This window comes from Lissotriton vulgaris, chromosome 2_1 (assembly GCF_964263255.1).
Source record: "Lissotriton vulgaris chromosome 2_1, aLisVul1.2, whole genome shotgun sequence".
Lineage (NCBI taxonomy): Eukaryota > Metazoa > Chordata > Amphibia > Caudata > Salamandridae > Lissotriton > Lissotriton vulgaris.
The window spans coordinates 1,549,258,058-1,549,282,021 of NC_141687.1; the positions used below are offsets into that span (position 1 = coordinate 1,549,258,058).

Sequence of the window (23,964 nt, forward strand, 5' to 3'; positions counted from 1 at the left end):
TATTTCTGTTATGCAAGTGGCATTAACTCGCACATAGTGTTCATCAACATTTAATAATTGAAGCATTCTATCCTCATAATCTGTAGTGTCAAAAATAACAACACCACCACCTTTAGCTGCAGGCTTAATTGTCAGGGAGGTATCGTTACTAAGTTTATTGAGAGCTACTCTTTCATCCTTGCTGATGTTAAAGCTATAGGGTTTCTTCTTATTATCTAAAAGTTTGTGAATCCCACTCTCCACTGCTACTTCAAATGCTTCCACATTCTTACCCACCATCCCTAGAGTTGGTGTGAAAGTAGACCTTGGCTTCAATCCTGAAACATTCTCCCAGTCCCTACTCTCCTTATTTTCAAAAAATCTACGAAGTCTGATTTTCCTGAAAAAAGATCGAAGATCTTTCTCCAGTTGGAATTTATCTACATTAGTGGACGGGACAAAACTAAAACCTCTACTCAGGATCCCCAATTCTACCTCACTAAGATCTTTTGTGGATAAGTTAATCACTGGTAATCGGCTGGACGCCAGTATCGTTTGCTCCGGGTGCTGATATATTCCTGCTGAGGAGGTGCCCGGTTGTATTGTTGTTGATGGCCTCGATTGTAATGACCCCTCCCTTGATTCACATTGAATCCTCGAGCCCTCCTCGGGCGTGACTCTAAAAAATGCCCTTGGTCATGCACATTTCTCCCGGGGTTATCACTACTCTGACCACCCTCATCTTCGCTACTGGAGCCTGATGATTCAGAGAAAGTGACTTGTTTCTTTCCGCCCCTAGAATAGATTTGTTTATTTTGTGGTCTATCCCAATTACCCTCATTTCTCAGCTGATAGTAGTTCTCTTTTAAGTAAGGATATACTCTTTCTTCAGAGTAATGTTCAATATCTTTCTTCAATTTATTAGTTTTTTTATTTAGTAAGTAGTCACTATATCCTTCCACATCTCTATTAATATCTCCGAGTTTTCTTTTCGCTTCTTCTAACGCAGGGCAATTCTTCAATTCAGTCTCTAACTGGTCAATTGCATCTTTTTCTATAATGATCAGATGTTGGGCAGTTTCAATTATTAAGAGCATCCAATCCCTACTACACCGGTTAGAGATCAGTGCCCATGTCTCCAAAAACTTTTTGTTATCAATAAATAGACCAGATTTGTTTCATACCTGTAGGCCGATGGGAATCGTGCCAGATTTCACATATTCGACTGAAAAATCTGCATGGGCTTCAGTGCGGATAAGTTTCTTTTTGAGATTTAAAAGTTTACCCCAATTTTCTCCTTTCCCTGAAGCCACAGTAATCTTGTTTCCACTTTTAGTATTAATTATGCGATTTAACTGGTCCTCACTGAACCCGAAGGTCCTAATCTGATCCAGTGCCATCTGCAACTAGTGATATTTTAATAACAGAGAAGAACTCTCCAGCCAATAAAGGCCGTACAATGTAGCTCTAATAAAAGAGAGAGGGACCCCACAACCAAAGGGATGGAGTACCACAGTAGGCTTTAGTCAAGCAAATAATTCCCTTTGGGACACCTTATTGTTATAACGAATGTTCAAAGGACAAATAGAGAAGAATATACACAAACAAAATACTGTACTAGTGAGGCAAAATGTAAACACAAACAAAATTATGAAAAATACTGGACAGTTTATTTATTATACAATACAATGTTAAAAAAATATATTTCAAAAATAATTTAAAAAGGAGGGAATAGACATTAAAAGTAAGGAAACAATGGATTCCTATTTGTAAAAAGGAGGTATTGACAGAAAATTTAATTCAGCAAAACGTCAGAATTATTTTCCAGTTAGTTTAGAACACAATCCTCCTTTCTTTTATGCGACGCGTTTCGGTGGATCATCAATAAGACCACCTTCATCAGGAATAGATGTAATGTCTTCCCAAAAGTTTCTGAAATTTAAGAAAAAATATTTTTAAAAAACATTATTTTCTCTTTTATTTTCTTCACTATATACATAATCATAACCCTGCACAGCACATCTCATAATTACATTGTAACATTGCCTCAAGTATTGTTCAACAGTATTTAAAAAGACAAAATACACAATTCATAACATTTAACAGACCAAATATTGGCCGTAAAATGAAACATAATAAGTACCGACAGAAAATACGACAACATTCCTAATAAAAACAAACATTTTTTAGTAACATTTTTACACTCATCAGCCTATTTACATGATGCACTATTATAGTTGAAAGCATACGCCTAAAGATATAGTCTTATGGGTCTAAGAATAAGGGCTAATCGTAGAGGCCAAACTACCTCCCACAAAACGACCTAGAATTAACAAATAGGAAAAAATGAATTCATCCTGGTAGAGAGTCCGCTAAGGGGAGCAACAAAGTACACTACTATATGGTATCAAAGTATAGATGCTCACATACCTCATGGACTAATTCCTAGGCATAACGTCTCGGGGTAAATACCTCCTATATCTTTAAAAACGTCTCTCGTCCAGCGAGATGGCAACTCCTTAACACCAGCAATCTACATGTTAATGGATAGATATATAAAACCATAAGGTGTGCATACACCCCTTAACCGTATTGGAGCCATAAACGTTGAACAGCCCCAATGTGCACCTAATAACAGAACAAACCCCACCTTGCTCTGTGCTTAAAACCACAGTGTAGTTAATGTATTGAGACAGTCTCACAGGCACTACAGCGATGCGCTGATGCGGATGTAAAGTTTAAACTGAAAAATATAAACAAAGTGACCCATAAATTCAGGGTTCACAAAATGCTTCAAAGGAAACAAAAATAATTAAAATGTATGATCATATACTCGCATCTATATATTTTTCTAAATCCTTCAATGACACACGGTGACGTCGGAAACTTTATTGGTCTTTCCAGGACAACATTATCCTCAGTCAGACAAGTAAACAGCGGTATATTACTATAGCAGCTTGGTTCCTTCATAAATTTTCTCGGATACCACCTAAAAAACGCCAAGATACGAACTACTGTTACCCTCAAGATACGGTTTCCTCTAAATCAAACCCAAAGAAAAAACCTGCACCTATATTTACCGGAATTTTCAGGATACCAACGTCCCGAAAGCTCTGTCCACTCCATAATGAGAGCCACTCACAGATCCCGTTTTCTTATCGATACCCAGAGTTATATTGAGCTCCGTAAAAAATGAGCAATTTCTAATTAATGACGACAACATGCCGACATAAAGTGCAAATTACACCAAGATGGAATGATTGCTCATTTTTTACGGAGCTCAATATAACTCTGGGTAATATGAACTTGTCAGACTGAGGCACACATCATGTATGTGTGTTTTTCTTAACAATATGTGGATGTTATCATCCTCTATACGCCGGACACATCGGGCACTGATATATGTATTTTACGATAGCTTGCATTTGTTAGTCGATAGGCGCCATCTATTGTAATACATGCTATCATTCCATCTTGGTGTTATTTGCACTTTATGTCGGCATGTTGTCGTCATTAATTAGAAATTGCTCATTTTTTACGGAGCTCAATATAACTCTGGGTATCGATAAGAAAACGGGATCTGTGAGTGGCTCTCATTATGGAGTGGAAAAAGCTTTCGTCTAATTGTCTCTTTTGGCCGTAAATTCTAATTTTATAAAATACTTCGGCCATATTGGAATGGAATAGTAACCTGGGAGTACACACGATATGGAACGAAGATAGTCCTATTTTTACTCCCATGGTGCCGTGTTTAGACACAGGAAGTTTGAGTCCTAGACAAGCTCGGATATCCGTTTTTGATTAGCGGGTTCCCGCGTTCTGTATGAGTATTTAAATGATGTCTGGTATGGTTTCCGGGTTTCAAGCCGGTAGACTGGAGGTGGTTGACACACGGGACGCTGGTATCCTGAAAATTCCGGTAAATATAGGTGCAGGTTTTTTATTTGGGTTTTATTTGGGTTTGATTTAGAGGAAACCGTATCTTGAGGTTAACAGTAGTTCGTATCTTGGCGTTTTTTAGGTGGTATCCGTGAATTTATGAAGGAACCAAGCTGCTATAGTAATATACCGCCGTTTACGAGTCTAACTGAGGATAATGTTGTCCTGGAAAGACCATTAAAGTATCCGATGTCACTGTGCGCCATTGAAGGATTTAGAAAAATATATAGATGTGAGTATATGACCATACATTTTAATTATTTTTGTTTCCTTTCAAGCATTTTGTGAACCCTGAATTTATGGGTCACTTTTTTTTATATTTTTCAGTTTAAACTTTACATCCGCATCAGCGCATCGCTGTAGTGCCTGTGAGACTGTCCCGGTACATTAACTACACTGTGGTTTTAAGCACCGAGCAAGGTGGGTTTTGTTCTGTTATTAGGTGCACATTGGGTCTCTTCAACGTTTATGGCTCCAATACGGTTAAGGGGTGTATGCACACCTTATGTTTTTATATATCTATCCATTAACATGTAGATTGCCGGTGTTAAGGAGTTCCCATCGCGCTGGACGAGAGACGTTTTTAAAGATATAGGAGGTATTTACCCCGAGACGTTATGCCTAGGAATTAGTCCATGAGGCATGTGAGCATCTATACTTTGATACCATATAGTAGTGTACTTTGTTGCTCCCCTTAGCGGACTCTCTACCAGGATGAATTCATTTTTTCCTATTTGTTAATTCTGGGTCGTTTTGTGGGAGGTAGTTATGCCTCTACGATTAGCCCTTATTCTTAGACCCATAAGACTATATCTTTAGGCGTATGCTTTCAACTATAATAGTGCATCATATAAATAGGCTGATGAGTGTAAAAATGTTACTAAAAAATGTTTGTTTTTATTAGGAATGTTGTCGTATTTTCTGTCGGTACTTATTATGTTTCATTTTACGGCCAATATTTGGTCTGTTAAATGTTATGAATTGTGTATTTTGTCTTTTCAAATACTGTTGAACAATACTTGAGGCAATGTTACAATGTAATTATGAGATGTGCTGTGCAGGGTTATGATTATGTATATAGTGAAGGAAATAAAAGAGAAAAGCATGTTTTTTAAAAATAATTTCTTAAATTTCAGAAACTTTTGGGAAGACATTACATGTATTCCTGATGAAGGTGGTCTTATTAGATGATCCACCGAAACGCGTCGCATAAAAGAAAGGATTGTGTTCTAAACTAACTGGAAAATAATTCTGACGTTTTGCTGAATTTAATTTTCTGTCTATACCTCCTTTTTACAAATAGGAATCCATTGTTTCCTTACTTTTAATATCTATTCCATCCTTCTTAAATTATTTTTGAAATATATTTTTTAACATTGTATTTTGTAATAAATAAACTGTCCAGTATTTTTCATAATTTTGTTTGTGTTTACATTTTGCCTCACTAGTACAGTATTTTGTTTGTGTAAATTCTTGTCTATTTGTCCTTTGAACATTCGTTATAACAATAAGGTGTCCCAAAGGGAATTATTTGCTTGACTAAAGGCTGATAGGGAGACCCCTCTCAAAATAAAACAAAGCCTGCGCTTGGGTCAACTCCAGCTGACAACTTCTTAATAAAGGAGGCCACCACTCCAGACGGCCCAATCCAAAAAACTAGCCCAATTCAGCAAGCAAGGAAAGTATTCAGTATATTCAACATCCCGGTAGGGATAGAAGAACTCAAACCTTTGAGCCCAGGAACATTAAAAAACACAGACACTGTGCACGGTAATAAACCAAACATTAACTTCTCCACCTTACAAGCGACCCCCAGTAGCAGCCAAGTGGACTCAGAGAGATGTACGAAGCCCACTGGAAGAAAGAAACCGGCACAACCCTCGGAAGAAACATACGTTCCACCAGTTGCAAACTGCACCAGTATTGAGAGAAACTGTTTCCAACCTCAAATCAACTGTGCCTAGCCGGGCAGCAGTGGCGGTTTCACTATTTGGGCGGTGGGGGCGTTGCCCCACTAATAATTATTGGGGGAAATCAGTTTATATATTATTATATTTTGTAATTTAAAACTCGCGCTGATTAGTGATTATAATTAAAAACTCGCGCTGCCGCGCCAGCGCCACGTCATTAAATCACGTGACAGCCTGCAGACTCTGACTCACTCATTGTCGTCGCACCACTGTGCATGTGGTGATTGACCGGCTGCCTTTTCTCAGCTACGAAGGCCTGTGGCCTTCGAAAAGCAAGCACCGCTGAGTATGGCGTTTGCTACTGCCACAGACCCCAATGGTAAAAAACGGAGCGTTGTTTTTTTCATGCTCAGTCCTATCCTGACGCTGCTCTCTTTAGAGAGCAACTCTCCTCTGAAGAGAGCAGCGTCAGGATTGGCTAGCTACTGCTACATACTAATAGTGGTGTGTGCTTCTGAGAGACTCTGACTGTGGTTGCCAGTCTAGTCTTGCACCGCGGGGGTGGGAGCGTGGGGAATGGCAATGCCCAATCACTGTAATGGCTTAGTGTTAAGCCATTCAGTGATTGGACATTCTGCAGTTGCTGCCGGGCAGATCGAGCCGCGCGGCCGGCCCACGTCCAGTCACCCTTCATCATCCGGGATCCCCATCTTCTCACGAGAGTACGTGCGGACGGTGCAGTCGACTCGAGGATGAGGAGAGTGTAATTGTAAAATTGTGCGACTTCGAGATCACTCAGACATCGAGAGTGTGACCACTGACTACACTGTGACTGACGACGCAAGGTAGGTGTGACAGTGTCTCTTACTACTTGTGTTCCAGGTTTCTTTGCTTGTGTCTTATGCTCCCAGAGTCCCAGTGTATATGTTTGGGCGGCATTGGGCCTCGTATTTCCCTTGTATGTGTCTCTGGACCATGGTAGACGTAGCTCAATTTCTCAGTTTCTCTCAGATGCAGTGTTTCTCAGTGCTGCCATGTCCTCGCTTCACCTGCACCAAAGTGACTGAAGTAACACTGCAGGTGCCAGGAGGTGCTGGTGCAGATAGGTTCAGTTTCCAGTCAGTGGTGTTGTGTCGCGGTGAGTCAGTGCAGGCGCCGCACGGGAGGACACTCCGCTACGTATGGAGAGTGCCGCGGGCCCTGGGAGCGTGGCAGGTCAGTGCGCGCTTGCATGAATGACAGAGACCACACCGTGATTTTAATTAAGCACTGTCACACGCGGTCTCCCAACTGAGAGCCCGCCCTGTGGCTGTGCACCTTTATTTTACACGCCCACGCCACGTGGGCGAGACCAACATCATCCACCCCGTGGAGTAAGCCTGAGCATACCCCGGCTACATGAAACACTTGCGGGCATCCTGTGACTTAAATATTGTGATGCGCAATACTACTACTTTGATTCCTCCCCAAAACATTAACAACCACGTTCAACACCATGCATAAAGAACTGGGATGATATAGGTGCAGGACTTTCAATACGCATGAGTCCCCAACAACTTTACAGTCCCACCGGGCAGCCAGTTCATAACAGGAGCTTGCACTGTGTTGATGTTCAGGCTCCGGTGTTCAGGGGTGAGCTTCTAGCAGCGATATTCTCTCAGTCTTCTGGATCACTGTTGGTTGCCCCTCAGACTAGACTGTGCAACTTAAAGTCTATATGTCAGGCATTTGTTGTTGCACTTAGAAAAAAATAAAATACTTAAATAACAGTGTTCGAAATAATAACGCTGCTGTGTGAAGCACATGTGAGTAAGCAAAGACATCAATGCATAATTTCACAGAAGTACAGTTTTAGAAGCAAGCAGCCAGTTCCAGGCCCCTATACTCTTCTCTGCGAAAATGTGAACTAAGGTCTGGACTTTGGGAAACGACGCAGAAGCATGCAGGCAGGACGCAGTCAGGATACAATACTTAAATAACAGTGTTCGAAATAATAATGCTGCTGTGTGAAGCACATGTGAGTAAGCAAAGACATCCATGCATAATTTTACAGAAGTACAGTTTTAGAAGCAAACAGCCAGTTCCAGGCCCCTACTCTTCTCCGCGGAAATGTGAACTAAGGTCTGGACTTTAGGAAATGACGCAGGAGCATGCAGGCAGGGTGTAGTCAGGATGGCGGTTTAACTCCCTGAAAATCCTCCCTTGTGGAATGTGAGGCCACACTTGTACAACCCAAGCCAGCCTACAGCGCCGTGGTCATCCTGAAATTATTTCAGGAGTGCAGAGAGCGCCTGTTTTATGCCCTGCCTGCATTGCCTAAACTAATTCAAGTTGAACTTGAATTTCGAACACTGTTATGTAATATAAGTGTTGACTCGTCGTAACAAATGATTTTATGCTTCATGCATTGGGCAGCAGTTGGGGTTTTAGAGATAGGCTAAATTGCTGTGGAGAAAAGTCCAGAGGACATCGGTGGTGCGGCTGGAAGGAAGGAACTGGTATACGTTTCTATTTCTAATGGTGTCAGTTCAACCAACTGAGTCTGTTGGTTTAAGCTGATGTTGTTTAGCAGAGTGACTGTACCTTGTTGTTCTGTGTCAAAGGTGTAAGTCAAAGACTAAAACCCAAATGCTCCCATGATGACCATTTCTTTGTCATTGCCTATTACAAATAGAGTTAAGTTTAAAAATGTGATTTGGGATTTTGACAATATTAAAAATATTGCGACTTTGTTTTACTTTCGAACATTTAGAAATAATTTATGGTGATTAGAATAAAAAGTGTTTTCTAGATTGTATTACAAAAAGAGGTCTGTTTAATAAGTACAAACTTAAATCAAGGCTAACAGCAACTATGTATTAGTGACATGTTATTGGAAGGGGTTCAGAATGTTGACCTTCGGGTGGCAAACAGTTCTCGGTGCAGGCACACCAGTTAATCATCCTGTGAACCACCTTTAAAGCAATGTATGACTTAGAAGTGACTGCAAGTATGTGGTATGTTCTTGCCAGGCATGTTAAATCATTTGAGGGCGTAGAGGATGATAACACTACATTGCTTCCCATCGCTGTACATTGTCTTCAACCATTCTTTTTCTCCTACCCTTAAAAGGGCGTTGAACCTAACTCTACATTGAAAAGATGCATTTGCAGTAACCCACGTGTAGATGTGAGTTCACCACGTAAATTAAGTTTGTGTTACTGCACATTAGTGTCACCATGAGCTGAGACTTGGCTGCTGCAGATTCTGGCAGTTATTCAATTTCTGCTCACACATGTTTAGAAGTAAGAGAGCCATTTCCTGTCTGCCAGATCAGCTTTTTTTGCCAACGTGTCACCTGCTGGGCTTCCTCACTCCAATTGCAGTTTAGCAGAACCAGTTTTTGGGCTTCCAGATATTGTTATTTCACTGCATGCCTAGACCTGTGACAGTTTTTGAAGTGCAAGAAAGGCCAGAAAGATTAGCTTTCAGAGTAGGCCTTAGGTTGGTCCGCTAAATGACGTAGGCATTAGCTAGTTGAGCTACCTCTGCAGGAAGGCTGATTAGGAATTGAACCACCAAAGGACATATGGGTCAAAGCTAGCCTAATCCATCTTATTTCATTGTAATAAATCTTTCAAATACTTGCATCTTTATGGTATTTGATGGTTTGGACTAGACTAGCGCCTGATTTTATGGTGATGTGCCAATTTTCTGTGCTCCAAGTTTGTATCATTAAAATGGAGCTGTCATTTTGCATCAAACAAGTATGTCCATATGATGACAGTGTCTTAAACTGAGAAGCCAAATGATTGCTCCCCTGTGTGCACTGTGCAGAAAATCTGGAACCATCCATTCGAACAATTACTGTGCAATGGAAGGATTTGTGAACAGGCACATGACACAAGTAGTTGATACTGCTACCTATGTTATATGACACCACTTTATTAATGTAATAACTGCACTTTCACAATTGCTTTATTAACCTTCCTGCTTTCACAAATTTGCTTGAAAATGCATCATTTTGTCCAATCTTTTTTCAAAATTTTCTCGGGGGGGAAATCCCCACGAACCCTCCTTAGGGGGTTCGGGCTCGCTACGCTCACTCACTACGGTGCAGTATGATTATCTTTTTACGCCACACCACTTTCAAATGTCACCAGCCGCCACTGCCGGGCAGGCACAGCCACTTCAAGTTACGGGGGGGGGAAAAGCTGCATAGAACCCACACGACTCATCCCAAGCAAAAAAGTTGAACTAATTCCGCGATACAGCTCGAGAGGGCCACATGACATCTTGAACAGATAACCAATTTTAAAACTCTTAGAAGAATTACCAGCCTTGCGTCATATAAAATCAGGCGATTTTGAATCAATTGAATTCAAACTAAACCCTCACCAATCAGGCCCAGACTCCACGATTATAACATAGACAGAACACAGATTTACAGAACAAATCCTGCAGCATAGGGAGGAATTCGCCCTATGGGGCATAGAGTTAATAAAGGTGGAGCCCGCACAATACCCCAGTCCGCTCCAGAAACAAAGTCCGAAATGGAGCCTCTTAAAAGGCGCGACAGGCCCAGACCAAAGAAGCACCACAACAGAAGAAGGTCACCTACCTAGGCAAATTACAATCAAATTGCTCACCATGAAGAAGTCACACTCGAGAGGCACCCACAACCTCCCTTGGTTTTAAATCTGAGGGTGTAGAATGAATTAACCCAAAACAAACTGTCATATGGATACTTCGTTACATATATTGCGTTAAGTTAGCACGAGTGCATTACATGTTTAAACAGCCTTTTTTCCTTCGGCTTCAGTTTTGCACACGACACATACTTGTTGTTGTCGCCTTCACCCTAGAAGCGGTGAGGTGGTTTATTTGAGAATAATATGTTATTTCTATGCTATCAGCTTTGCCTGGTACACTTGGTACAACTGTCTGCACACTGAGAGCTGCACACTCTAAAATTAACCTAACACAAGGTTGCTGGGAGGCTTGATCCTCGCATCACATTAGACATAACACAAATAATGTTGATGCCAACATTTTGGGCTCTACGCGGGTTTAAGATAGAGTTACACGGAATGAACGTAGACACTTGGTGCTGCGCATGAAGAGAGCTGGTAGCTGTTGATGTGAACTGCTCCTACTGACATTGAGAGGTATGGGGCCGCCCTGCTAAAGCCCGAATGAGACCTTCTTAGATATAAAATAATATGCTAGATAGGGTGCGCGAAATATAGGTGATATAGATTTCTATAGAAATTGCATTATAACATGCTAGCACCTTTTGCTTACTATGGATTAGTGACTATGCTGCTGACTCTGATTTTTATAATCTGCATTTTGGTATTATACAAGATACTGCGTTTGAGAACTTTGCATTGAATAATAAATATTTCAAACTTGCACTTGTGTTCTTTGACTCTCAGTTTTGGTTTGAAATGATTATATAACGAAAGAGTGTTCATGTGTTCCACGACCACTGAGGTATTCTAAAGATCATGTTCTGGTTTGTCTAAGACATGGATCATTCCATAATGATCCATGAGACACTGTAGCTAGCTAGGTAAGGAGATTTCTGACACTGAGATGAGTTTTTGGATCATCCTAACTCACTGAGGTTCTAGATCTCTATGCACAGTTCTGTGGGAGAACGGAAACCCTGCAACATGGCGCCCAACGTTTTGGTTGGCCTTATTTCATGACACTCGAGTAGTATATCATTCTAACCTTGACACCTTCATTACCGTTTCCGGTAAACGGTGGTGTCGGAAAAACCTACCTATTTTTGAAATAGGTCTTTTCAAGCTTGAATTTTTCTAAAAACGGTTTCTTTGAATTACTACCCAGTTGTGCTACATACAGCTCTTTGTCTCTTTTCACTTCCTGTGCTAACATGGCCGTGGAAATAGCGCAGCATAGCCGCGTCGCGGTTCGCGACCACTTGCGGGCATATAATGTACCTGCGGAAGGCTTGGCTGTGGTTCTAGTGGTGAGTGCGGAACATGCGTACCCGTACGAATTGTTTTATTCCTGGGTAACATTTCCGGGTGTGGACGCTAATTCGGGTGTCTTCCATTCATACACTGCCACGGATGTACCGGCGGCTTATGCTCCGTACAGGGCACTGGAAGTACCTATTGACGCTTGGCAGCACGGAGTTTGGTTTGGTGGCGCCCTACCCCATTCTTTAACGGCTCCGAGGTTAGGTCCTTTGTCCATTCCGGGCACAAATTGGCCCGCTTTGGGTGGATTTACTCCTCATCCTAATCGCGCCACTTGCAACGTGGGTGACCTGCGGCGTCTTCATGAGGTCGCGGTTGGAGTGATTAGAGCGCTTGTTCATTACATTGGTCGTAATATTCATGGCGCAGCCCCCGCAGGTGCGCAGCTTCGGGCGGAACAGGCTGGTTTGAAAATCAGTCCTGTCTTGGTGAATTCCGTTATGGGCAGAAAGCCAGTGAATAAGGATGATTTTCCTTACTGGCTTGCCGAGAAATTCGACCAACTGGAGGCTGTGTTTCCTAATACGACTCCGGGTGAAAAACACCGGATTCTTACGCTTAGTTTACCGAAAGATTTAGCTCCTGAACTTGCTGACTGTGAAACATGGGGTAAGACTTTTGCAGCGGTTTACTCGAGGTGCTATGGCACCCCGTCTGTGTCAAACCTTTCTGAGGTCCTTAAACGTGTTCAGGATGATCACGGACCGGAGTCGGCGGTTGAATTGGGTATGCGCCTGAGCGGCTCGTTTGAGACGGTTTGCGGTCTTATCCTTGCAAATGTCAAGGGGGATGCAGTGAACTTTCAGGTGGCCAATGCTCTGGCGTTAATTCCCGAGGCCGAGAAACCCCGTCAGCTGGCAAGAATTATTGTGGCGGCTTATAAAATGGTGGGCCGCACTTCTAAGGGTTTAAAAGCTTTTTCTGAAAAAGAGAGGAAGCAGCCCCAAGGACAGTCTTCGGAAACGGGTGGACAACCCAAGTCCAAAAAACAAAATTGGCCTAAAAAGCAGAAGCAGGGTAAGCAACAACAGCAGACACAGGTTTCTGGTCCTACACCTTCGCAGCCTGCGCAGTCAGATCGAGTTTATGATTTGCGCGATCGCGCGACGATTAAATCGCCTGAGAGATTTCAGGCTTCTGACCAACGCTCTCCTCGTTCCTTTCAGGACTCATCGGCTCCGTCAACCGGTGGTGGAGGGGGCGGCAGGGGCAGGGGTGGCCAGCAAGGACGTGGCCAGCCCCGCACGCGAAGTGAAGGGGATCAGCGGGACGACTCTACGCCAAAGAGACCGCAGTTTGCCAAGAAGAAAGTCGCAGCCTTAACGGCGCATCGATATGCCCCAGATAGTGAGAACGCGGCTTCGGAATCTGACGTGGGCTCTGACCTTGCTGGACAGCGCGGCGGAGATTACCATAGTGAGAGAGGCCCTCCGTCCACTGTTGAAGGTGACAGCGACTGAGACTTTTATTGTGATTGAAACAGCTGATACACATGTTGCTCCCCCTGAAAGACTTTTTGAAATTGTCCTGTTAATTGAAGGTGACATGCAGCGAACTGTAAAAGGGGTATTTTGGGAGATTCTTTCGGATACGTATGATATTTTGCTTTCGGAGGCAGACTGGCCCCCACCTTTTGTTCTCGCAGCTCCGCGAGGGGAGGAGGTAATCCTCCCCAGTTTCGCGCACACTGTATCGAGAGTGGAAGCGCTGCATTTTGCAGAAGAGTGGGCTCTGGCACTTGCGCCGGCTGTGTACCGAAATCAGTGTGGCTGGGATAAATTGTCCCCTAGCCATGAGATTCCTTTACGGTCACAGCCGCAGCCACAACCCCAGTATCCCATAAGACGTGAAGCTAAAGCTTCGGTCGCGGCTATCCTTGAACAATTGGAATATCAAGGTGTAATTGAAACGTGTGTGTCACCGATGAATAATCCCCTTTTTACTGTAAACAAGCCGGACGGCTCATATCGTCTGGTTTTGGATTACCGGCATTTGAGCTCGCATTGCCGTAACTGTGCGGTACAGAATACTCACGGCTCTGCCCTAGTGAATAGTCTTGAGCGTAAACGGTTCAAAACCACGCTTGACATTTCCAATGGTTTTTATGCACATAGATTAGATGGTCTAAGTTCCCAATGGACCAGTTTTACGTGCGGCGGCGTACAAAAAATGTTTAAACGACTCCCAATGGGATATAAGAATAGTCCTGGAGTGTTTTCCGCCCGCATAGTCTCTCTTTTGGAGAGTTTCGATCCAGTTGCATGTTCGTATGTGGATGACATTTATCTCACGGACGACGAACTTTGGGTGCATCTGTGTCGAGTAAACAGCATCATTTGTAACTTTGCAGACATGGGTTACAAGTTTAACTTTGCAAAATCACACATTGCGGAGTACACAGTGTTGTTTCTAGGTTATGAACTTAACCATGAAGGAAAGGGATTGGCTCCTCACTTCCTAGAGAAGTGCGCGCAGTTGCGCTCTCCGACAACGCTGAAGAAATTACAGTCTTTACTGGGTTTTTTAAATTTCCGGAGGACATACATTCCGGAATATGCCCAGCGTATCAAGCCTTTATATGCCTTGGTACAACCATCTTTTTCCAAATCATGCTGGCTGCCAGAGCATTCAGCCATTCTGCAGTCTTTGCAGGCTGATTTGCTCACTTCGGACTACTTACAGACCCGTGATAACCAGACCAACCTGGTGATAAGAATTATCCCTGGGACGGTGGGTTTCACGTACCTTACTTTTAATGAGGGGGATACGGTACCTATTGCTTACAAGTCACACTTGTACACTTCGGCTGAACTGCGTTTTTCCACTGTGGAGAAAGTTTTAACGGCTGTGCAGATGGCAATTCTTAAAGAACGTGCCCTGTCGCAGGGAAAGCGCATGTTGGTTGTTACCCCGTGTCCTGCCTTGGAGGCGGTCACGAAAGCCAGTGTACCGAATTCTAAAGCTTTGCACCCTCGGTGGATTCAGTGGGCTACATCCTTGACATCTCAGGATGTCACGTTTATTTTTGACACCGCTTTACGGTCGCAGGAGTATTTACAGTATGAATTTGTTCATCCTGCTCCTTTAGCAATGCGGCCGTTGGAGGATTTCCATTGTATCATTTACACGGATGGTTCGGCGCAGGTTGCGCATGGCTCTAAACATGCCTACGTTTCCGCTTGCGCCATTGTGGTGGGTGCCATGGTGAACGATGAGTTCAAGTCCAGTGTCGTGCACACGCAAACACTAGGAGACTGCACCGCACAATTAGCAGAGCTCCGTGCTCTTATGCTCGCATTGGAGTACGCTGATCCTAGTGTGACGACTTTAATCGTAAGTGATTCTTACTACTGTGTCCAGTCTTACAATGAGAACTTGTTCTTTTGGATTCAGAATGATTTTCGTGATTCCAAGGGTAGCACAATAAAACATAAAATGATCTGGGTCCGAGTGGCGGAACTTAAAGAGAAACTGCCGCTCGTGTTTGTGATTCATACTCTTGGCCACCAGCGCGTGGGGGTCCACGCTGTTGGCAACTCGCTTGCTGATGAAGCAGCGAAGTCAGCGGTATCAAAATACTTAGTTGCAGCAGTCACGAGGTCCAAAAGCAAAATAGATGATGACATCTTGGCGGCTGTTGCTGCCACGGAGAAGGGAGGTAAATATCCTGCGGGGTTCCCTTCGAAGTACACATACCACTTAAGTCCCGATAAGGTTCCTTATGTGAAAATTCCTGAAGTTGGAGAGCGTCTAGTTCCCAACTCGGATCGCAGAGCTTCTCTGATTACAGCGGCTCATGAAGGTGTGGCGTCTGCGCATGCGGGCGTCTCAGCCACTGTATCTCAGCTACAACAGAGGTTCTGGTGGCGGGGACTGTACAAACAGACGCGCGATTATGTCCTTATGTGTGACATTTGTCAGCAGATCAAGCCTTCTACTGCTGCGCGTCCGCCTCAGACACAGTTGTACATCTCTAATAAACCACTTGGTTGTGTTTATTTGGATCACTGCGGTCCTTTTTCTTCTGATACTGCGTATAAATATATCTTAGTAGCAGTTGACTCATGCACACGCTTTGTATGGGTATGGCCGCATCGAAGCGCTGATTCGCGAACTGTCATTAAGGATTTGCGTGTCTTTGTGGGAATCTTTGCTTGTGGTGCTTTCCATTCGGACCAGGGTCCGGCTTTCGCCTCTAAGGCGTATAAGGATGCTATGGTTTCGTTGGGAGTACAGGTGAAGTTTTCAAGTCCTTACAGGCCTGAGGGCAATTCTGTAGTAGAAAGAATGAACCGCGACTTAAAGCAATCTTTGACAGCCCGTGTTATAGGCACTGGTAGAAACTGGCTGACCCACCTCTATGGCGTGCAGCGTGCGCTTAATAATCTCCCTAGAAGGTCTCTGGGTGGGCGGACCCCATACGAAATGCTCTTTGGTATCAAGATGTACGTCCCTGACCTTGATGGTGCAGACTGCCAGGCCCAGGCCGCGGCCTTTGACGTAGATGAACATTGCAATGTTTTACAGGATCTACAAAAGACCAGAGACAGTCTTGCAAAGGAACACTTGCCCTCCACGTCGGATGATGCGTTGCAGATCCCGGTAGTTGGCTGGCTACCCCAAGTTGGAGAACTGGTTCGAGAGAAGATCGATAACAAGAAAGAGTTTGGTCCCTCATATCGTGCTCCAGTTCGGGTCCTTGGAGTGAAGGGCACAAGAACAGTCATTTTACCACCTCTTCCAGGTCGTAAGGAAAACAGATTTATTTCTATTGACAATGTCAAGACACACAGGGTGGCCGATTCTTCATAGCATGACACCGGCTGTATCCTGTCCTTCCATGGTGAGGCACTCTGTGCTGGCTATTACATCTGGTGCAGATCAGGAGGTGTCCCTCGAGATGCCTGCCATATCCAGTCCTTTATTAAGTACTATTCCTGTTACTAACATTGATGAGGTGACATATGCAGATCCTGCTGATTTATCTATGTCCGATTTACATGCTCGTTTGGCAAACCAGTCCAGATTCTCTTTTGACTCTGATTCGGAACTTTCAAAGAAACCATCGACTATTGCAAAATATGCCACGTTGTTTAAAAAACATTTTTTAATTCCACCTTGGACATACATTTGGCTGATACTATTTTCATTTTATCTTTTTATGTCAATTGGTTTTGTGTTTTATTTTTTCCGCCTGATCGATGGCCATTATGTGAAAGAAAGAACAGGAATTCGGTACCTTAATGGAACATTGGCGCCTCTTTCCTCCTCACATTCAGCACACAGACTAAAGAGAGACTTACATTCAGTAGAGATTACTGCTTGGCCTGTCCTTGACGGGATTGTGTGGGATGCGGTTAGGTTTCAGATACATGGCCCCACAGAAGTTATTAATGTTCCTAATGTGCTTAGAGTAAACATGGGAGATGTGATTAAGCAAAATATTCGTTCTGATGATTGGGATCTTCAGGCCGTAGAAGCATTGTTCTCTGATTTGAAATATTATGCGGCCTTTGATGATGAGGATTTGTATTTAGATTCTGTCAATTATGGTGATTTGTTTTGTTACCAACATTATGGAAATCATTTCTTGCACAAAACAAGTTCCAGGAGGGTTCCTGTGAATTACACACAGTGGGAACATTGCCCTACTCCTTTACAGGGGAGCTCAAGTACATTTCTGGGAAAATACTCTTACTTTACAGATTTTAATCAATCAAATCCTGAGTCGTTTTATTTTAAAGTGAACCAAAAATTCATGCCCAAAGTTAGACTAACGGATACAAAATTGCTGTATTCAAAGTCCTTTCTAGAAAGGTTATCTGTGGATGGCTATGAGTTATGGAAGGATGCTATTGACCTTAAATCGGTTTGGGGTACCAAAGATTGGCAGGTACAAGGCACTGAGGCTTTGCATCGTGCATGTCTCATCCCGAAACACATGTTGTTTTTAAATTCTACTATTTCCCAAACAACATGTTTTGGATTGGCTACACCTAAAAAATTAAATACCCCTACTATCCCTGATTTGGAAGAATATTCAGGTTGGAGTAATTTCACTACATTATCCATCAGTGGGATACAAGCACTTTTGCAGAATTCCTCCTTTAATATTTCCAGTTTTGATCCAGATGGGTGGCTTTTGTGGCAAAGAAGCTCTGATTCTTGCCAACGTCGTTTTTTGGGTTTGTCTGAAGGATTTACACACATCAGGCCAGATCCCAGGTTTGAGACAGATCACACTGTTACAACTTATTCAGTAGGCAAATTGTGTCAGAACTGGTTACAACATTCCACTTTAGCTGCGGTTAAACTGCATCTGTCCCAGTTGAATGAGAATATAGAGCTAAATGATTTTATAAAAGGCCCGACTAGGGGTAGGTCTAAACGCTTTATTTATGCTGTTTACAATGAAATTTGGAAATTTTCACAAGTTGAAGCAGCTAAACGCCTGAGGGCTATTGATCAAGCAAATTTGGAAAAAGTGCTTGCAGTGGTCGATAACAGTATTAACACGCTTTCTTCCAGAATTTATACATTGGATAATATTGTTTCTTCTGTTGTTGATATTGTACATGATGAAGTGTCCACGTTATACCATGGCCAAAATCAATTGCGTTCTGTAATGCAGTTTGCCTGGACTCTACAGACAATTAAGGCTGGTCGAGTTCCCTGGACCTCATTGAACGTTTCATCCCTTTTCGCCCCTTTTAATCTTACTGAAAAACAGCGCATGCTTTCAATGCGTGATGCATCATTTTCTATGTTACATATTGAGAAGCTAGAATCCTTGCCTTTTTCTGTTGCTGAAACCACTACTGCCACGTGGCTTATTCATGGTTTAATTACATTACCATTTCCTTTATATAAATTTACTAACTGTATGCGGTATATTGCTATAGGACGATATGAACCACTAGGCAATGCATTCCTACATGAGGCATGGTCCTTACCATACACATACAGATGTATGAAGGATGGGAAAGAAGTGAATCTTAATGGTGAGGAATGCACACAGTCACCTGACCATTCATTAATATGCAGACACATTCAGTTACACGGTTCTTGTAATCAGGACCGCCCAAATTTAGCATGTGTTTTAAAAGGCACGCCAGTTCCAGCAGTGGTTCCCACATTCACATTGTTAGCTAATGGTAGTTATTTGCTTTTAAACAACGAATTATGTTGTGGTTTATTAATTGGTGTGGCTTATGTGGTAACTGTATCAGAGCGTGTGGTGTGCTGCAAGAATGTTCTATACCCACCCACGCATGGGTCTTTAGATGTCTCCATCTGGCCACGGATTCCAACCTTGGAAGCAAAATTCAATGGTTTAAGCAGAATAAGGGCCCTTTTGTCTCAAAAACAAGTGACCCTGAGTTCGGCCCGGGAAACTTATGTCCTTCACATAGCTAGCACCCGCACGGAGGTGCAGGCGCTTTTAAATACTGATTTGCCGTTTCATTTCTGCGAGCTGGTACACCAGATTTTTAATGCTTCTTCAACGACTGGGCTTGCACATTTTTTCAAGTTAGTAAGCAGTGGCCTGGTGACTACGTTTGAAAAAGTTTTTGGAATCATTCCCACGTTTTTCCACACTATTTTTTCGAGTTTGTTTGGTGGACTACCTGTGTTGCTGGCTGTAGCCGCAGGCATTCTGTTGGTGTTTTTCTTCATAAAACATGGATGCCCATCCTGCGCAAGACGCCGTTCAACGCCTCCTGACACTGTGCCGTAATCGGATGCTCAATTACTATGGAACATTGCCGCTTGCAGCATTAAGCACGGCCTATAGATTGTCATTTCGGTTCACCGACTTCACGTGTGTCCAACCTGTGTTTCACTGCCTGAGCTGCGAGTTCGATTGGGCCATTGATTTGTGCCTATGCTTGAGGACTGCTCCTGACGTCGATTTTGATCAGCTAATGCGTCCCGTAGTGGCTCACGAGCTGATTTGTTCTGGCGAAAGAGTTATGGCCTTGGCAGCGATAAATGGAGTACTGGGTCAATGGGAGATCTCTGCAGCGGCGGATGCCTTTCTGACACACAGCGATCTGGTGAACCCACCGAGTTGTCCTCTGGCGTTACAGGAGGATCCGATGCTGGAGGAGCACGTATGTTCTTTCCCATTGCTGAATTGGATTGCTGAACTATTTTCGGATGATGGCAGTGATTTCATACTGGAGGCTGTTGCAACTTTCTTTGCATATACTTTCCATTCATGACATGCCTGGGAGGAGTGCTTTGTTGTGAAATATGACTTTCCCCTCGCTGACTTGGAGAGATGGAGTGTGTTCAGCTGATGGAGAATTCAATCACGTGATGTCGCTGAGGATAACGTCATTGTGGCACATGACTTTGGATATCGGATAAGTGCCTTGTTTTTTCTCTTACAGACATTTGGATTGATGCGGCCTGGTCCTACTTTCATATTTTTGAGACCTGGCGAATGACTTTTGGTTCGAAAGTTTTGTTTCTATTTTTTAGACTTGAGGCCACTGTAGGCATTCATACATATTCATTCATACATATTTTTAGCTTATTTTAGCTCAAGATTATTGAACTTTGCTTTCAGGTTTTGTATCTGATTTAGTATTGCCTTTTCCCTTATGTTTGACGGTGCTCGGACCAATGGGGGGGTGTCATATGGATACTTCGTTACATATATTGCGTTAAGTTAGCATGAGTGCATTACATGTTTAAACAGCCTTTTTTCCTTCGGCTTCAGTTTTGCACACGACACATACTTGTTGTTGTCGCCTTCACCCTAGAAGCGGTGAGGTGGTTTATTTGAGAATAATATGTTATTTCTATGCTATCAGCTTTGCCTGGTACACTTGGTACAACTGTCTGCACACTGAGAGCTGCACACTCTAAAATTAACCTAACACAAGGTTGCTGGGAGGCTTGATCCTCGCATCACATTAGACATAACACAAATAATGTTGATGCCAACATTTTGGGCTCTACGCGGGTTTAAGATAGAGTTACACGGAATGAACGTAGACACTTGGTGCTGCGCATGAAGAGAGCTGGTAGCTGTTGATGTGAACTGCTCCTACTGACATTGAGAGGTATGGGGCCGCCCTGCTAAAGCCCGAATGAGACCTTCTTAGATATAAAATAATATGCTAGATAGGGTGCGCGAAATATAGGTGATATAGATTTCTATAGAAATTGCATTATAACATGCTAGCACCTTTTGCTTACTATGGATTAGTGACTATGCTGCTGACTCTGATTTTTATAATCTGCATTTTGGTATTATACAAGATACTGCGTTTGAGAACTTTGCATTGAATAATAAATATTTCAAACTTGCACTTGTGTTCTTTGACTCTCAGTTTTGGTTTGAAATGATTATATAACGAAAGAGTGTTCATGTGTTCCACGACCACTGAGGTATTCTAAAGATCATGTTCTGGTTTGTCTAAGACATGGATCATTCCATAATGATCCATGAGACACTGTAGCTAGCTAGGTAAGGAGATTTCTGACACTGAGATGAGTTTTTGGATCATCCTAACTCACTGAGGTTCTAGATCTCTATGCACAGTTCTGTGGGAGAACGGAAACCCTGCAACAAAACATCAGGAAAAGAGCAGGGTTGCAATATCTGTTCTTGGAATGTCAACGGGTTAAGCACAAAGTTGGAGGAAGACGATTTCATAGTGTTCATCACACAACACAACATACTTCTACTTCAGGAAACCTGGCAGACAAAAAACTCGCCACTCGTGGGATATAAAGAACATTTCATCCCAGCACAAAAGGAGGCACGGCACGGTAGGGCAAAAGGAGGGCTATCAATCTTTATATCCATTGACTTCCTTTGGAGAGATGTCTGTATTGATTTAGATTCAACATGGATGCAATGCATTAAAGTCGAAATCTCTCATACTGTGGGTCTATTATTTCTGAATTTATACATGCACCCAGCGGGAAAACACAAAGGGAAAAGAATTAGGCAACTAATAGCTGCAATAACAACGCTGAGTACCACCTACCCAAGTGATAATATGATAATCACAGGTGACTTCAACATGAACCTAATCCAAGGACAGGAGGGAAATTAAGCGAACTTTATACAGCCACAACAGGGCAATCGAAGTAGACAAGATGCAATGGGGAAGAAATGTGCAGCAAAATTGGAAGCCCTCTGTCTGCACACACTAAATGGAAGGGGCCCCTTGGACAGACCAGCAGCCCTAACGAGGGTCACTAGGAAAACAGGCTCAACAATAGATTTTACATTAGCAGGCCCTGATCTATTTCCTTACATCAAAGCTTTCCATATCCTGGAACGGGTTGAAAGCGGCCACTACCCCCATAGCTTCACATTATCTATCAATCCAAAAGAGTCGCAGCAGGCGTATCCCCTAACATTAAACACTCAACTCTTTAACTTACAACGATTAAACTGGAATGAAGACAACATCTCCAATCTAATGGAGATATGTCGCTCATTGCTCTCACCGTCAGTAGAAGCTCAATATACAGTAAAGGCCTGGGAGTCCTTCGTAGTTAACATCAACAAAAAATACCAAAACAAGTGCAGAGGACACAAAATAACAAGAAACAGAGCATGGAAGTGGTACACGCCAAAAATGCGTTCAATAAAAACACGCATGAATACATTCCTAAGGTCATTTCGAAAAAAGGACCCTCAATTATCACAACAAACTCTCACATCAATAGAACATTTTAAAAACAAGCTAAAACGTGAAACCAAGGTGGCCAAGCAAAAGTATAAGGAAAACCTTGAGACCACCATACTCCATCCCAGCAAGCTGCAAAATTCCAAACAGTTCTGTGCAAAAATAAACCTTATTCCTACCGGTAAACAGCGGCAGTTTAACTCGAACGTGACAGATCAAATCTGGAGCGCTCACATCGACGCAACATACAATACCACACTGGAGAAGTGCATAGACAACACAACTGATATCCCAACAGAGCTCAATCCGACTCCCAGTTCAAGAACAACCCCTGAAGCTGGGAATCCCAGTAAGCAAAAAGATTCACCTCATACCCTTAGTCTGGTACTGGTGGTAGCTTCAACCCTAGGCCCAATAAAGTAATTCCAAATCAAAGAAAGCAGTAAGCCAGCCTTTCTGGAGCATAAAGGAGAACAGAGCAGATAGATGGCCGCCTCAGTTGGTCACTCCACAATGTTTGACCACTCCTGGACAATCGAACTGGTCATCGACCTGAACTTTATCACATCCCTCACCTGATCTTGATCCTGCTCTCCCTCCAGGACATGTACTCTTTGAACTTTCCCTCGACCATGGAGACCCTGCTATCTGACCGAGGTCCGGTGGAGCTACCTGTTAGCTGAAGAGAAGATGGGCTATGGATTCCCCCTACCCAGCCGGACTTTGGGTAGACTTTTCTTTGTCTCTGTCGTATCCCCCATCTTCCCATTCACCCTACCCCCTTCCCTCCCTACGCTTTCTTTCTTCTCGTCTTCTTTCCTTTTTATGTTTTTCTTTTGAGACCTAGCTATCTGACCTATGCCCAGTGGAGCTACCTGATAGCTGAAGAGGAGATGGGCTGCGGATTCCCTCCGGGCCGTCACCTACCCAGCCCGGACTTTGGGCAGACCTCCCCTTTGTCTCTCCAGCGTATCTATACTCTACCCCCTTTCCCTTCCTCACTCTATTTTCCTTTTCTTCCATGCTCCTTAAAAGTTTTTACTGGTATCCTTGGTAACCTGTAACTGATGTATGTTTGCGACTATGTGGAACCTTATGTAAAAGCGCTCTGATACTTTCGGGCCTAGCCAGCACTATATAAAACTCTTTAAATAAATAAATAAAATAAATTAAAAACAAACTGCCCTGCCCAGAATGGGGGCGTTTTGTGGAGAACCAGGATATTTGTATATTTCAAGAGACCTGGGCGAGGGATGAATTCCAGAGGGTGGGTTTTGCGTCTTTTAACATCATGGCCACTATGAGGGCGAGGAGGAGACCCTCCGGTGGATTGACTATCTGGGTAGGCACACACCTTGGCTGTAGCGCCGAGCAGATGGCACCTCCGACTAACAACATTCAATGTGTCTTGCTGACATTTCCCCCACACAGACAAAAATAGCCTTAATTAATGTGTATTGCAGAGCCGTGAGCAACAGACCAGAA

The 23,964-nt window shown here is 43.1% G+C and overlaps 1 protein-coding gene across 1 annotated transcript in view; it reads left to right on the forward strand.

Moving 5' to 3' along the window:
- The window catches only part of LOC147732882 (protein mono-ADP-ribosyltransferase PARP14-like), a 1,251,483-nt gene that overhangs the window by 352,326 nt on the left and 875,193 nt on the right, over positions 1 to 23,964 (forward strand). The gene's annotated exons all lie outside the window — the stretch shown is intronic.